We start from the raw sequence: 16,377 nt of genomic DNA on the forward strand, positions 1-16,377 counted from the left end.
TAATGCAGATTATTTCACAAGATCTTATGTGTATATACTGCAAGTTAAAACGCCATGCTCTGGCATTTTACAGATCATTTATTTTTTCCCTATCATATTTTACAAGCATATGACTAATAAAGACAAATAGAAAAGATTGATTTTTCTTTCTTTAACAACTGACTTAAAAACTATTAATATTTTTAATGAAATAAATGATTTTGCTTTTCTACTTAATTCAAATTCAATGGGAAGAATAAGGGTACTGCTTATTTACTAATGCACAGATCTTTCGCCCATCTCCCTGGCATGTGGATTGCAATGTATGAAACAGACAAATAGCATGCACTGAATATTCACAACCTCTGTTCAGACACAGTTGTCCCAAGTCATTCTTTATACTGCATTCTCACTATACTAAAACCCAGGGTATGCACTTGCTGTGAACTGGATGAAATTTTGCCTCTCATATAAAGAAATATGAAGACCTACCTCCATTTTAAAAAGATTTGGGGGTTTAGCATGCATAGTACTTTCTTGAAATAAATACTTGACTTTTAAATCCAATTAACTACATGGTGAATAAAAATAAATCATTCAGGAGTTGAGTAACTGAATATCAAAAGCTTTTTTTTTATAGGCACTGAATGTATTTCTGTATAGAACTAAAATTGAACAAAACGAATATATTAAAATAATGTTTTAAGAAATTAAAGTTATAATCATATTAAAACAAATCAATTGTTTAGAGAGAAGGTGAGTGAAAATGTCAGCACTAATATTTGTAAAATTTGCCAGCAAGGAGTCATAAATATTTTTTAAAGTTGAACAAAAGACAAGAAATAGAGATTTAAAAGGAATATATACATTTAGAAAAAACAAGATCAGAATACTTAAACATAGAAGGAACACTATCGTATTAAAATATGAAAGCATTCATAGAGAAGATTGTAAAAGATCAGAAGTAAGTATTGAATTATTAAATATCAAATTTACATGTTCAATATTACAAAATTAAATGAATAAAATTTCATGATCCTAAATAGCTCTGACATAACAATAAGTATACATGTGATAACTGATATCGAAATAAAAGAAGTCTCAATTTATAATTAAATACAATATATAAAACTATGATTCAATAGCAGAGGACTGGACACAGTCTCAATATTTATCAATAGAAAGTGTTAAATAACTTAAGGCAAATCCATACATTGAATTTGTTAAATTGAATTCATTTAATTGAATTCTCAACCAAAAGTATCAGCATAAACTGCCAGCCATGTGTATGTGTGATGGACATCCATCCTCCCACCCTAACCTCCCTCCCTCTCTCCCTTCCCCTTCCCTCCCTCCCTCCCTCCCTCCCTCCCTCCCTCCCTCCCTCCCTCCCTCCCTCCCTCCCTCCCTCCCTCCCTTCCTTCTTTGTCAGGAATTGATAAACTGATCATATCACTGCGGGGTTCTATGAGTAAGTCTCAGCAGCGGGTCTCTCCTTTTGACTGAATACAGTTGCTTTCCTGAAAGCCTTGAATATACATCCCTTGGCTCTCAGGGGCCACATTGCCATTTCCTTTTCCCCTGTACACGCTTCTTGAGGTTGAGAAATTTTTCATTAGGCATATCTGAAACCGAGCTGCCAGATCCCAGGAGCTTCCCTTTCTGTACTAGGCATTTCTTTAGGGCAAGCACAGACGGAAGAAGTGAGCAGCCCGGCACCACGGACAGACAGTATACACATGCAAGCCCACGGGGCAACAGGACTGCACTACCAAATTTTTTTTTTTTTGAGGTCACAGATAAAGCCTCTCACTGGCCTGTCTTTCCACCTTTGGTTTTTCATCCCTTCACCTCAGGCTAGACTTCCCAGAGGCTCCTGAGCTGACTTCCACATTTGAGAATTAATGTATTTATTCTTTGATTTACTTATTTTCTTTTTTCTTTTTCTTCCTTCTTTTCCTTTCTTTCCTTTTCTTCGTTTCTCTTCTATTGTCTTTCATTTCTTTTCTTTTTGTTTAATAAAGCACTTTATTTCTCTCTTCTTTTATCTGTTTAGCCTGTTTTTGGTGGTCGCCCTGGAGCAGGGTTCTTAACCTCAGCACTATTGATACTTTGGAGTGAATGATGCTTGGTTGTGGGGAATCTGATCTATGCAGTGTACAATTAAGGTAGCTGATTTGAGAGCAGGTTGAATTATTTTTGCAAAGGGAGAAACAGAAAATATTGTTAGCAGTGATATTATAAAATATTTATTTCTGTAAACACTTTTTGTTAGGAAATTGAAACAAATGCAACATTGAAAATATAACTGAGGCATCAAATACAGTCAGTGCCACGGGTAAGTATATAATTAACATTGTTAAGAAGCTTACAGTATAGTGAAAATTAAATTATTGTATAAATATACAAAGCAGGGATTTATTTATCCATCACAAGTACAGATTTCTACCCATGATTGAGATAGATTTCATAATTAGAATATATACATTTGTCAACATTTTTATGGATGAATCTGGGTATTTGCTGGCTTTTACATTGTTCTCTACATTTCGGTATAAGGATACATCTCTGTAAAATGCTAAATAAAAGATGCAAAACAAGATTATAGTTGTTCACATTCTGAACCGTGTATCCTACCTTTAGTTTCATGGTAGTTAACCGAAGGATATATGCAAATTGTAATGCACTAATCATTTTACCCATGAAAATGAAGCTGTTAAAATATTAAAAATGACACACAAAAAAGTTTCCTTTGCACTGAGGTTTTACCAGGAGAAATTTGACAATCAATCAATCATGGTTGTCTGCAATGATATTAATCACCTCCTGGGCCAGGTTATTTGTCTTCTCATCATCTTTGAGGTTTGGATATTTAAAAATGTTCTGCCAAGATGCTCTTCATGTAAATGAACCATATGTTAGAAGCTTACGATGTTGCCAAGGTGTTGTTGAGACTGGTTCAAGGTAGAGTTTTGCTCATTACGCTTGTATTTATTACTGAAGAAAAACTTACTCTCAGTCTTTTATAGGCGAGTTCAAAGGTTCAAAGTTTAAAAGTGAAAATTACATGGATATTTTGTTCCTGCAGCTTCTTTCCTGCATATGGTTTGTCAGAGCACAGCTCTGACAAATAATTATTTTATTGTGATTTTCTCTCCTAGTTCTCGGAGGGGATAATTATACCAAATGCCTGCTATCTGTATTGGGTTTTCCTTTAGTTATAGCTGCAATTAGGGCCCTCAGTTATAGCTGTAATGCTGCATTTGTTTCAATATCCTGATAAAAATTGTTTACAGAAATAAATATTTTGTAATATTGCTGCTAACGAAAAATAAATATGCATGCATATACATAGCAATATACGTATATATGCACAAGCATATATAAAACTATATATATTTGCCTATATATATATTTGTACAAGCATATATATATATATATATATATATATATATATATATATATATTCACACACACATATGGCTAGTAATGCTCTTGTCTGGTTTTGGAATTAGGGTCATACTGGTTTCACAGAATAAGTTGAGAAGTATTTGTTTTCATTCTAAAATCTGAACGAGTTTGTATAGGATCAATACAATTTCTTCCTTAAATGTTTGATGGAACCAACCAGTTGAACACACATGAAGCTGGAATTTTCTTTGGAGAAAGATTTTTAAATCACAAGTATCACTTCTCTAATAGCTGATGTAATCCAAATTTCTATGATTTTTTTGGTCAAATGTTATAATTTGCATTGACTAAGTAGTGTATATTTGTCATTGAAGTTGTATTTATTGGCATAGCACTGTTCTATATATCCTCATATTAACTTTTTAACGTATGTGGAGTCAACATATTCCCTCTTTCATGTCTAGTTTTCTTAATTTCTGTTGTCTCTCTTTTATCTTCATTGGTCTATCCAGATGTTCAACAATTTTAGATCTTCTTAAAGCATCAACTTTGGATTTCACTGATTTTCTCTAATGCTAACCTACTTCATTTGCTATGGCTCTTTATTTTTTTTTATCATCTTATTTGGTAGACCAAATCTTACCAAATTTGATAAGGTTTCGGCCATTATTTATTCAAACACTTTATGCTCCTCCTTCCTCTTGGACTCCTTAGATGACAATGCTTAGAAATGAGTGAGCAGGAGGAATACAAAGAAAAACTCCTAGTTTTTTGCCAGTCAGAAGTAGGAGGGGATGAGTCAGGCTGCTCTTAGAGTAATTTAAGGGGTGAATAAAATATTCCTCACCTAAGGGAATTTCAGTGGAAACAGAGAGCTGTGGTCATATGAGAAGTTTAGAAAGCAAGCATAATGTTAATGAATTTCTCTTGTACAAGTGTGTAGCTTTTGCTGTTGTTATTGTGTGCTTTCTATTATTTTGTGTCTATATTTTCTTAGTGAGATTATCAGGAAGTAAAGTGTACATACTTGAACTTAAAAAGTATTTAATGATGATGATGATATGCCTCAAACAAAGGATCCCCGAACTGTTGTGTGTCTGGCTAGTCCATGAATTTTGATCACAATTTTTCCCTTATCGCTGGACTGTTTCACTCATGTTAATCTCTCCTCATATTTGCTATAAAACAGTTTGAATGTGATCCTTAAAATTACATAAACATTTCTAAGAATGAATAATATTTTGAGCATCTGATGTTTGGATAGCAAAATCATAAGGCCTGCTTTATGAAAATATAAAATCTCTTCTATTATGTAAATACAGTGAAGAAGAACAAGCTAATTCTAACCTAAAGCAGATAAACATACACATTATAAACCTCATGCTAAAATCTTTCAAAGAAGTTAATCTTGGAAACATTATTCTCTCTGTCTCTTTTTTCTTCTTGGGTTTATTGTGTCATTGTCATACTCTATCTCTACCTGTTTTTGTTTTCCTTGTATACTCAAAAGCACTTTTTAGCTTGAATGGATTTGTGAAGAATTTGTTTGTTCCTAGTGAGTTTATTGCTTGGAGAAAAGTTGAGATTTTGAAAAAGAAATGTAAACTTTTTTAGCCCAGCTTGACAGGTCTATTATATTTCAAATTTAGAAGAAATGATTCATAAGTTTCCTGAGATTCTCAGAACTCAGCTACCTGTTTAGCAGAAACTCACCTTCAGGGCATCTATTTGTTAGTGGAATTTTTCTTTAATAACATAGGTATTTCCCTGCATTGACATTTTAAGTTATGAAAACAATAGCCACAACCTACTATTATAATAGCCAGTACTGCTGTCTGATAATAAAATAAACAACATGTATTGAAAGCTTATTACATGTTAAGTGATGCTGCAACCACTTTTCATGAATTAACTCGTTTATTTTTTACATAAAAAATATACAGTAGATAGCATACACACATTTTATACATAAAAAGAGTTAGATGCCTATCGTATACCATGTTTCCCTGAAAATAAGACCTAGCCGGGCAATCAGCTCTAATGCGTCTTTTGGAGCAAAAATTATTATAAGACCCGGTATTTATTATATTATACTTATTATATTATATTATATTTATTATATTATACCCAGTATTATATTGTATTATATTATACTATATTATATTATATTATATTATATTATATTATATTATATTATACCCAGTCTTATAGTAAAATAAGACCGAGTCTTATATTAATTTTTGCTCCAAAAGACGCATTAAAGCTGATTGTCCAGCTAGGTCTTATATTCAGGGAAACACGGTAGCAACTTGCCAAAGTTACACAGAAAGTGACAGTGTTCTGGTTTGAACTTAAGCTCTTGGCATCTGTAAAGAAACATTTATGCCAGTTTTATCCTGCAATGAATAAGTGCCTTCATTAAAGATTGATTGACTGCCTGAATTAAGGTCTGAGATCACATCCTTCTTTTGAGCTAACAAGTTTGCCTGCTGCAGTTTCACAGAAGCTGGCAAAACATACGAAGCTCCTGGATCTGAGACAAAAGATTATACTTTCACACAGCAGGCAGCATTTGCTTCATGTTTCCTTGCCTCCCAAGTCCCAAAGGTGCAGTGCAGATGCAGACCCAGGTGGATACTGCCCACACAGTGGGGTTGTGTCAAGGATCCCCAAGTTTAGGAAACCCCAGTTTTGTAAAGAGGCTGCTAACATACCTGATTTACCTTTGCTGTAGACATTATCTTTTTTATTCTTTGACAGAAAATAAATCTTCCTGTCCTCCAGAGTAAGACACTATATTATCCAAGGGTGTTTGCTCTAAACAGATTCTTGAAAAGATAATCAGGAATGAAAGGTAGCAGGAGACATGAAGAAATGTCACACAGAATTGTCTCTTGACACATTGCAAGCTAGTTTAATTATGTGAGTTATAATATATATAATATATTATATAATATATGTAATATATCATATATCATATAATATACAATATATGATATATTATATAATATATATGTGATATATTATATAATATACAATATATATTATATAATATATCATATATAATATATATGATATATAATATAGTATATATAATATATTATATAATATATACATATATATATGTGTGTGTGTATATATATGTTGTTGTTTTGTTTTGTTTTTTGTTTTAAAGTGAGCACTTGTGTCCTGTGTGAAAGGATTAAGGATTAGACTGTTGGGGGAAAAGTTGGAGATGAAGCCATCAGTTGGGAGGCTATTGAGATAGTGATTGTGACTGTCGCATGTAACCTGAGGAGAGGATGATGTGCTTTATCAAGGTAAATGGCAGTGAGGATTTAGCAGCAATAAGACCACACGTAGGTTAGTGATCTGGCAAACTTGGAGAAATTGACTAAGTAAGAGATCACAGGAAGAAAGGTGGATTTGAAAGGGGGTGAGTGTGGCTAATTGAGACTCATGTATTCAGCTTTAATGATATGATAATTTAAAAGTTTTACATGCATATGTTTTTCCTTAATGTTACTGAACAAATGAAAAAATGCACATAGTCATGCTGTTTTCAGATAGATCAATCTTTCACTTAAAATCATCACAGTTTGATTAAAACTTCCAAATAATAAAACGGTTTTTCAAACTCCTTTTTTATGTTCCTTGACTAAAATAGATACTCTTTTAAACTATGTAGCTAATTTAAAATTGACAATGGGGAATTGCAATCATGTAAAAATAACTCAAATAAAGAGTAATTATTATTTGCAGAAGAATGTAAAGAAAATGGAAGTTATAATTTCCACAAATCGGGGTCTTTGTCTTATTAAGTTATTGCATTAGGGTCGATGTGGATTCTTTTTAAATTTATTTAAAGATATGCCATGGAATATTCTTTCATGTTTACTTAGAAAAGGAAAAAAACTCCATAATTCTAATTACCTGATTAAATACTATAAGGCCAACTTAAGTTCCAGTATCCCAAAAATATGGAATTAAACCATGTCAAAAGCTGTAAGAGATTTTTTTAGCTCAGAATCGTGAGCTTATCGCACATCCTGTTCATAATGTAGCAAGATTAAATTGTATATTATCGTCATCTAATGGAAACAAGAAGAAAGTTTAAAATAGAATAGTCTTGTTATTCTTGTGCTTCCTTGACTTTTTGTTCCTCTAGGACATCTGAAGATATTTAGTTTCATTGTTCTCTGAGTAGCTCATGAATATTTCAGTTCCAAATGGTTGAATGTTCTTTTTACTAGTTCATTTAAATTGAAGCACAAATATGTTTTTTATGTGTGTTGCTGGGAGACTTGGTGATTTAGGGAGTTTTACTGTGTTTTTTTTTTTAAACAATGAATCCATAGACTGTATAGGGACTATAATACTTATGTTTATTTAAGCTTGCAGTAGAATGGATGTATTGCATGCTTTCTGTAATGTTTAATAATGAAATAGCTATTTTAACAATCATATGGAATAATAGTTTTCAGACATTCAAAGCATTAATACACATAAAAAGATATTTGAATTAGATCGTGCTTTATGTCCTTCTAGAAGAGATTTCCTTTGTGTCTCTTCACACAAGTCTTTTCAAAGGGCTAAAAGGGCATAATGAGGTGTTTTCTCATTATTGTACTCTCTTGGACTTTTGTGTGAAATATAGCACAGAGATGGCCTCAAAGCACTGGCTTTATGAATATGAAAAATTTGATCTGACTAAACACAATTTAATAAATATTTATATCATATTTTGGTTCACCGCAATCCCAATTCTCGTATCTCTTTAAATAATTAAAATGATCCTGGGCTAATAGAAGGAAGCAGATATTATTTTATGTTACTATGTCCAGGACATTGTGGGGTTAATATAAATCCTCTAAGGATTTTTAAAAACCAATAATCTTGATGTACATTTTCAGCACAGGTCCAAAATGCATAGCCAAATTTGTCTTACTTTCCAACATGATTTGTTTTTAAATATGAAGAAGAGAAAAATGAAACACTGATATAATTACATACAAATTTAGAGTTACTAAATGATTAAAAATAAACACCACAAGAAACAGATAGGATGAATGAATTAAAATATCTGGAAATGAGGAATAAAGCATATATATACATATATTGTATATATATGTATATATGAATATATATGTATATATTCATATGCGTGTGTAAATATCTATATATACGTATATATATACACATATATATAGATATATATTCACATGATGAAGTTGTATGACTATAAGATTTTCCTCTGAACTCTTGTATGATTTATCCATGTGATACTCCACATGGCAACAAGATATGCCTACCAGCTACTTAGGAATCAAAGAAATAATCTTATCTTTTGCTACTTAAAAAGAAAAGAAACTGTGTGAAACTTTTAGCACCGGGCTGTAAGATTTAAAGGAAATAACTCTACAGTAGTTACAAAAGTCGTTTAAGGTCTACAAATGTCATTTCTTTTAAGAATTCAGAGTACAAATTGTGATCTACTTTTACATAATCTATTATAGCAACCAGTTTGCAAGAAAACAGAGAGTCTAAAATAAAGTTTATTCTTGAAAGGAAAAAACAAGCCTATTGGCTATGAGGTGCCTCTTGGTTCAACATGCGTTGGTTCGGGTTTCAGTCTGAGAACATGGAAGTCACTTGTAGAAACTCATTGCCACCTGCTGATGCCATCAATGCATGAGATTTCTTGTAGGATTTGCCATGGCCTGAGGACATGGATCTCAAATAAACTACTTTGATCTAGTAAAAGTTCTTGAGAAATATTAGAGGGACAAATTTTTAAAATCTTGCATGACTTTTATATGTTCAATAATTGGTCCTTCCAGGGTCTTTCAGGGATACATTTAAAAAATTTATAAATGCTAAAGAAAATCTGGTATTGCAAATTTTAACACCTAATTAATTTTGGCTACCATTTTTTTCCTAAAACACAAAACACTGCAGAAGGTAACAAATAAAAGCTGTAGCATCAGCTGATAAAGACATAATGAGCGAGATTGCATCTTCTATGAGGTAAGAAGAATATACAATATTTACCTAAATCGAACGATTTTTCTGAGACACTCAGAAATCCAAATATTTAAACTTATCAATATGAAATAAGGTATTAAAATTGTAATGATGACATGAAGGAATTGCAATAAAAAATAGTCAAATGGAAGGGGTAGAGACATTTTATAATTTACTAAAAGAAGTCAAAAGTGAGGATGATGAACTGGCTACTTGAGAGATTATAAGGGTTCACTTAAAACCTGCAAAATATAAATACAGAAGGATGATATAATAGTTTCCCATAGCAAACCTGTGTTATGTGATACTCTTATGATTTGGAAAAACAACTTGTTTTCCTCCAAGTTGGTAACTTCATTAGTTAGAAAATAGGTTGACTGGAAGAATTCAAGAGGGTCTCATATTCCTGAGACAGTCTTCTCAGACATGATTTCCTAGGTGATGATTTCGTAGGTCTCAGCGACTGGAAATTCATCTTGATATTGAAAAGAATGCATAATTACTAAGTCCTCAATTCCATTTTTCAAAGCAGACACACGTATAGTTAATTAAATTCCCATTTAATAAAGAGGAATATTATTTCATCCCACCAAAAACAGTTGGGCTAAGAATCATGGAATAATTTCCATCATCTCTGGTGAATAGAATAAAGAATCATACAGTTTTTAACATATGCATGGATAGCTCATTCTTGCAGGGAGGATTAACACAATGTAAAGGCTTAAACCATACATGTGTATAGAGCATCAGTGTAAGATTGTTAAGCAATTACATCCAAGGTCTCTTAAAAGCATCTAGGCATGGGTGAAGAATAGCGTATCATTTTTCCCTCATTTCCTTTGCTAGCGTCAACAGTAGGCTGCTTATGCTCACATAATTATGGATTGCATGATGAAAGAAACAGGCGTATTTTTTGATAGGACATGAGAGGAAGGTGTCAACAAAGTTTGGAAGATTCTGTAATGTGAGATGTGACTGCTGTCAGGAGCACAACTAGCTGAAATTAAACATACTGGCTACTGACAAAACGGGCAAAAACTGTCTGTACATGCACGGCACAGGAGGACTTTCTAAAGTTTCTGATTTTGTACATGGATGCATTGCTCCAAGAATGTGCTGCTTGTTAACCTGTGTGTCTCAAACAAATGATACACATCTTGTCATAAGACGACAACTAATACTTTATGTTTTACAAGTAATTTCAAAAAATAAAAATATTTGATCTTTATAATAACACCTTGCAACACTTGTATTATTATTGTTATTATTATAATATTATTCCCCAGAAGAAGAAGCAGGGATACAGAATTGAAGTGACAATAAGCTGACTTTACGTGAAAGATCCAGGTCCAAACGCAAATCTTCTTCTACTCAAGTACTTCAGTGCTTCTTCCAGCTCAATTTTGAATATGTAGTAGAATAATTTTATTTGTTAACGTTCAGAAGTATTTGTAAAAAGAAATTGTTTCAAACATTCTCTAGAGTTTATGCAAAAGAGGAATTATGGAGGCTAGTATTTTAATAAGAAAGACTTAATAGTAAACACTGTTAAATAAAAATAGTTAATAGTAAATGTTAAAGAGAAGAGGATAATTTGGGAAGATAATTGATATTATAAATAATTATGGGAAGAGTAAACATGCTAAAGGAAAGTTTAAAGAAGTCTGTGTGGTAAGTATAGAAGAAAGGGGGATAGCAAAAGTTTGGTTATTGGAGAGATGATTTTTTCAAAAGTTATTTTAGCAATCTATCCACAAGATTATAAAAATTGAAGCACTATGGAAAATAACCAAATGTAACGTGGACAAAATTATAAATAATATTTCCCAGAGGTAACGACTTTGGACCTTGCTTCTATTTAGCCATTCTAGTCCATTCTTTATAACTTAAAACAATACATTCATACTCAGGGGTAATACCCAATATTCTTAATGACCGGTGCAGCAAAAGCACATCTCCGACTGAATAAAAGCTCACCGTCCGGAAGTCATGCCTGTGTTTGTCTTCTGAGTACAAACTCTGTTTATATCTCCATTGCTTAATTTTTCACATGAAAGCATTTTCTAAGAACCCTCATGAATAAATATAAGTTATTTTCGCTTATTAATGACTTTTCCCCTTCACCTGTCCCTCCTTGTATTTTATTTATGATCTCATCATCAATTAAATTTAGATTTTATTGAGCTTTTCTTCTATAGACTAATATATCTCAAAATATCTTAAGGATACAAGAAATAAGTGCATTCTCTTATCTATCTATCTATCTATCTATCTATCTATCTATCTATCTATCTATCTATCTATCTATCTATGTATCTATCTATCTATCATCTATAACACTTTCATCATCTTTCCATTCACCTGATTTGCAATGAACTATACCACCTACAAGTGACATATTTCCAATCTTTTGTATTTTCTGAAATTTTTTTCATAAGTGTAGATTCTCTGTTGTCTCTTAAACATTTTCTGACATTATAATATTTATGAAACATATTTTTTTAATTTTTTGTAAAATGTATTGTGGCAACATTGGTTAGTAAAATTATAAAGGTTTCAAGTGTACGTTTCTGTAATACATCATCTATGTATTGTGTTGTGTGTTCACCATCCAAAGCCAGTTCTTCTTCCATCACCATATATTTGACTCCCTTTACCCTCTTCTATCTATCCCCACTCCTCCCTTACCCTCTGGTAACAACTAAACTGTTGTCTGTGCTGAGTTTTTGTTTGTTTGTCTTGTTCATTTGCTGCTTTTGGTTTTATGGCAGCATTTCATCTTTTCATAGAACCGAGTAGTAGTCCGTTGTGTATATATACTGCATCTTCTTTATCCAATCATCTATCGAAGGACACTTTGGTTGTTTCCATTTCTTGGCCACTGTGAATAACGCTGCAATGAACAAAGGGGTTTATATATCCTTAGAGATAAATGTTTTCAGCTTATTTGGGTACATACCCAGAAGAGGGATTGCTAGGTCATATGATAATTCTATTCTTAGTTTTTTGAAGAACCTCCATGCTGTTTTCCACAGTGGCTGTACCAATTTACATTCCCACCAGCAGTGTTTAAGGGTTCCTTTTTCTCCACAGCCTCTCAGATACTTGTTTTTACTTGTTTTGTTGATAACAGCCATTCTAACAGGTGTGAGGTGATATCTCATTGTGGTTTTGATTTGCATTTCACTAATAGCTACTGAAGTTGAACATTTTTTCAAATATCTGTTGGCCATTTAGAAGTCTTCTTGAGATAAGTGTCAGTTCAGGTGCTCTGCTAATTTTTTTTTAATTGGATTGTTTGTTTTATTTTGTTGTTGAATTATATGCGTTCTTTATATATTTTTGGATATTAGTCCCTTAGTGTAGGTGTTGTTTGCAAATATCTTCTCTCATTCGGTTGGTTGCCTCTTTGTTTTGTTGATGGTTTCTTTTGCTGTGCAGAAGCTTTTTATAAAATATGTATACTGAACTTATTAATTCACTTCATGAATAAAATTGCTATAGACATCCATGCACAGGTTTTTGTGTGGACATACATCTTCAACTCCTTTGGCTAAATACCAAGGAGTGAGATTGCTGGATCATATGCTAAAAACATGTTTAATTTTGTAAGAAACTTCCAAACTGTCTTTCACAGTGGCTGTAGAATTTTTCATTCCCAACAGCCATGACTGGGATCTCTTGTCATCGCTCCACATTCTTACCAGTGTTTGTTGTTAGTATTCTGATTTTTTGTCATTCTGATTGGTGTATAGTGGTATCTCAATTTTTTTTCTTGCATTTCCCTGATAATATATAATGTGGAGCATCTTTTTGATATGTTTATTTACTCTCTGTATGTCCTCTTTTTTCAGGTGTCTGTTAAGGTCTTTGACCCATTTTTTAATTGGATTGATTTTTTCTTTTTTATTGTTGAGTTTTAAGAACTCTTAGTATATTTTGGATAACAGTTCTTTATTAGAGGTGCTGCAAATATTTTCTCCCAGTCTGTGGTTTTTCTTCTCATTTTCATGGTATCATCTTTCACAAAGTAGATGTTTGTGGGTCTGTTTCTGGGCTCTCTATTTTGTTTCATTGATTAATTTGTCTATTTTTTCACCAACACCATACTGTCTTGATTACTCTAGCTTTATAATAATTCTTGAAACTGTGAAGTGTCAGTTTTCCAACTTCGTTTTCTTCTTTCTGTATTGTCTTGGCTATTGTGTCTTTTACCTCTCCATATAAACTTCAGAAACAGTTGGTTGATATCCAAATATCTTTTGGATTTTAACTGGTATTGCATTGAATCTATAGCTCAAGTAGGAAGAACTGATATCTTATATTGTCTTATCTATGCGAGTGTGGTGTTATTTAATTTATTTAGTTCTTCTTTGATTTCATTTATTTAGTTAGTTTTTCACATATAAATATTGTGTATATTTTGTTAAATTTATACCAAAGTATTTAATCTTTTAGAGTTCCAATTGAAATGGTATTATGTTTTTAATTTCAAATTCCACTTATCCATTGATATATATGAAAGCAATTGACTTTTGTATATTACCTTGTATTATTCAACATTGCTATTATTAGTTCCAGTTTTTTTTTTTTTTTTTTTTTTTTGGTCAATTCTTTTGGATTTTCTACATAGACAATTATGTCACATTTGAACAATGACAGTTTTATTTCTTTCATCTCTGTGTGTATTTTATTTTCTTTTGTCTTATTTTATTAGCTTGAATTTCCAGTACAGTATTGCAAAGGTGTGGTGTGAGGGCACATCCTTGTCTTGTGCCTGATCTTAATGGGAAAGCTTCAAGTTTCTCACCATTAAGTGTGATATTAGCCATAACTTTTTTGTAGATGTTCTTTATCAAGCTGGCAGAGTTCCTCTTTGTTCTTAGTTTACTAAGCATTTTTATCATGAATGGGTGTTGCTCAGTTGGTTTTCAAAACACAGCTTAATATCTCACTCACATAAAATCCATGCCAGACTCAGCTGTCTCTCCAATGTAGCTGTCTTCCAGGGGTTGACTGAGGATTGAATTTCATTCCTGTGCAATGTCAAAATCAACAAATTTTGTTATGATAACCACTTTGAGGGAAAATAACATGGGGAACTAAACACCTCTTCTTAAATATCTGTTTCTGAGCATTATGTTTAAATTAAAGTAATGCTTATCTTCAAAGGTACAGAAGAGTATAAGAACCCATATCCCCAAATAATGAGAAAATCCAGAGAAGCTGGCAAACAATAATACTGTCTGAAATAAAATTTTCATTAAATCAATGGTAGTTTCAGTTTTGGAACTTCATAAAAATAGATGAGAATGAAGGAAGACATGGCAACACAAAACAATTAAGAACAGTGCAACAGAGTTTGTAATTCTCCTCACCAAGGCATGGGGACATTGCAGTTGACATGACACTGAAAGGGATGTAGCAAACTTTTAGAGGAATGGATGAAGAAAAGACTATATTCACCACTTGCAACTATTAGCTTTTTCAATTTCAAAGATTATTCTATACTTTTTGAATAGTATTATTTAGTTAGAATTTAGCTATAGAGGCTGTTTTGAGCCAGTTTAGATTCTGGAGAAAAAAAGTAATTTGGAGGTAAGCAATCCCATATTACTGTTAGAGCAATCATGTTAAATAGAAAATGTTTGCAATTCCTTTCTTTTTATTTTTTTAATTAAAGTTTATTGGGGTGACAATTGTTAGTAAATTTACATAGATTTCAGGTGTACAATTCTGTAATACATCATCTGTATCTCACATTGTGTGTTCACCATGCAGAGTCAGTTCTCCTTCCATCACCATATATTTGACCCTGTTTAGAATTAACTAACACAATTATTATATTCACTATTCATTTTTGGTTTTATATTTTGATGAAACAATAACCACAGGCAATCTGATATAAAATAACCCCATATATTTATTATTAGCAATACTATTTGCAAGCACAAAGGGACTATCCTAAAAGCCGTTATGGTTGGGTATTATTCGCAGCCGGTAGGCCTGAAGATAACACTGAAGATAAATTTTTATGAGTTAGAGATGAATCTAATCAGGTTTTTAAAATATTTTTAACATCTATCAATTAAAATGACAAGTGATTTAAAGAGATTCTGTGCAACTGTAATGACATCAGCTGGGAACTGAAAACATAACACTAAGAGGAAGTAAAAAGGCTCAACACAAACAGAAACATTCAACAGAAGGTGTTTCAACTTGGAGCATTTTTGAGTGCATATTGTGCAACTAATAGGTCTGTTATGTATTGTGAGAAATATTATGCTTCAAATAAACTGAAGAGCTCACTATCATCATAAGAATTAGAAACTACATCTATAGTATCAAAACTACTAAATTGTATCAAAAATAAAAGCTATGAAAATCTGACACGCTGATTCCTATTTTCATATTAGAAACCAGCTCAACAGAAATTATATACATATATAATATGTATATATAATATATATGTATATATGTATATGTATATAATTATATATGTATATATGTGTGTATATATATCTATATACATTTTTCTTGTTTTTTTGGGGGGGGATTTTATAGCCTTCAACTCTCCATCCCTACACCAACAAACAATAATGAAACATTTTCAAAATGCACATATATGTTGCATAATACAATAGTTATGACCAGATTCAATAGGATTTCTTGGAATCTGTAAAATGAAACTCTTTTATATTGGCTTCCTTCACTTAGAAATATGCATTTAATGTTCCTCCATGTCTTTTCATGGCATTATAGCTCATTTATTTTTAGTGCTGAATAATCTCCCATTGTCTGACTATTTCACAATCAGTTTATCCATTCACCTACTGAAGGACATCTTGGTCGCTCTCAAGTTTTAGCAACTATGAATAAAGACACTATAAATATCGGAGTGAAGGTTCTGTGTGGATATAAGTTTTCAACTCATTTGGGTAAACACGAAAGAGTACGATTGCT

This window comes from Rhinolophus ferrumequinum, chromosome 18 (assembly GCF_004115265.2).
Source record: "Rhinolophus ferrumequinum isolate MPI-CBG mRhiFer1 chromosome 18, mRhiFer1_v1.p, whole genome shotgun sequence".
Classification (NCBI taxonomy): domain Eukaryota; kingdom Metazoa; phylum Chordata; class Mammalia; order Chiroptera; family Rhinolophidae; genus Rhinolophus; species Rhinolophus ferrumequinum.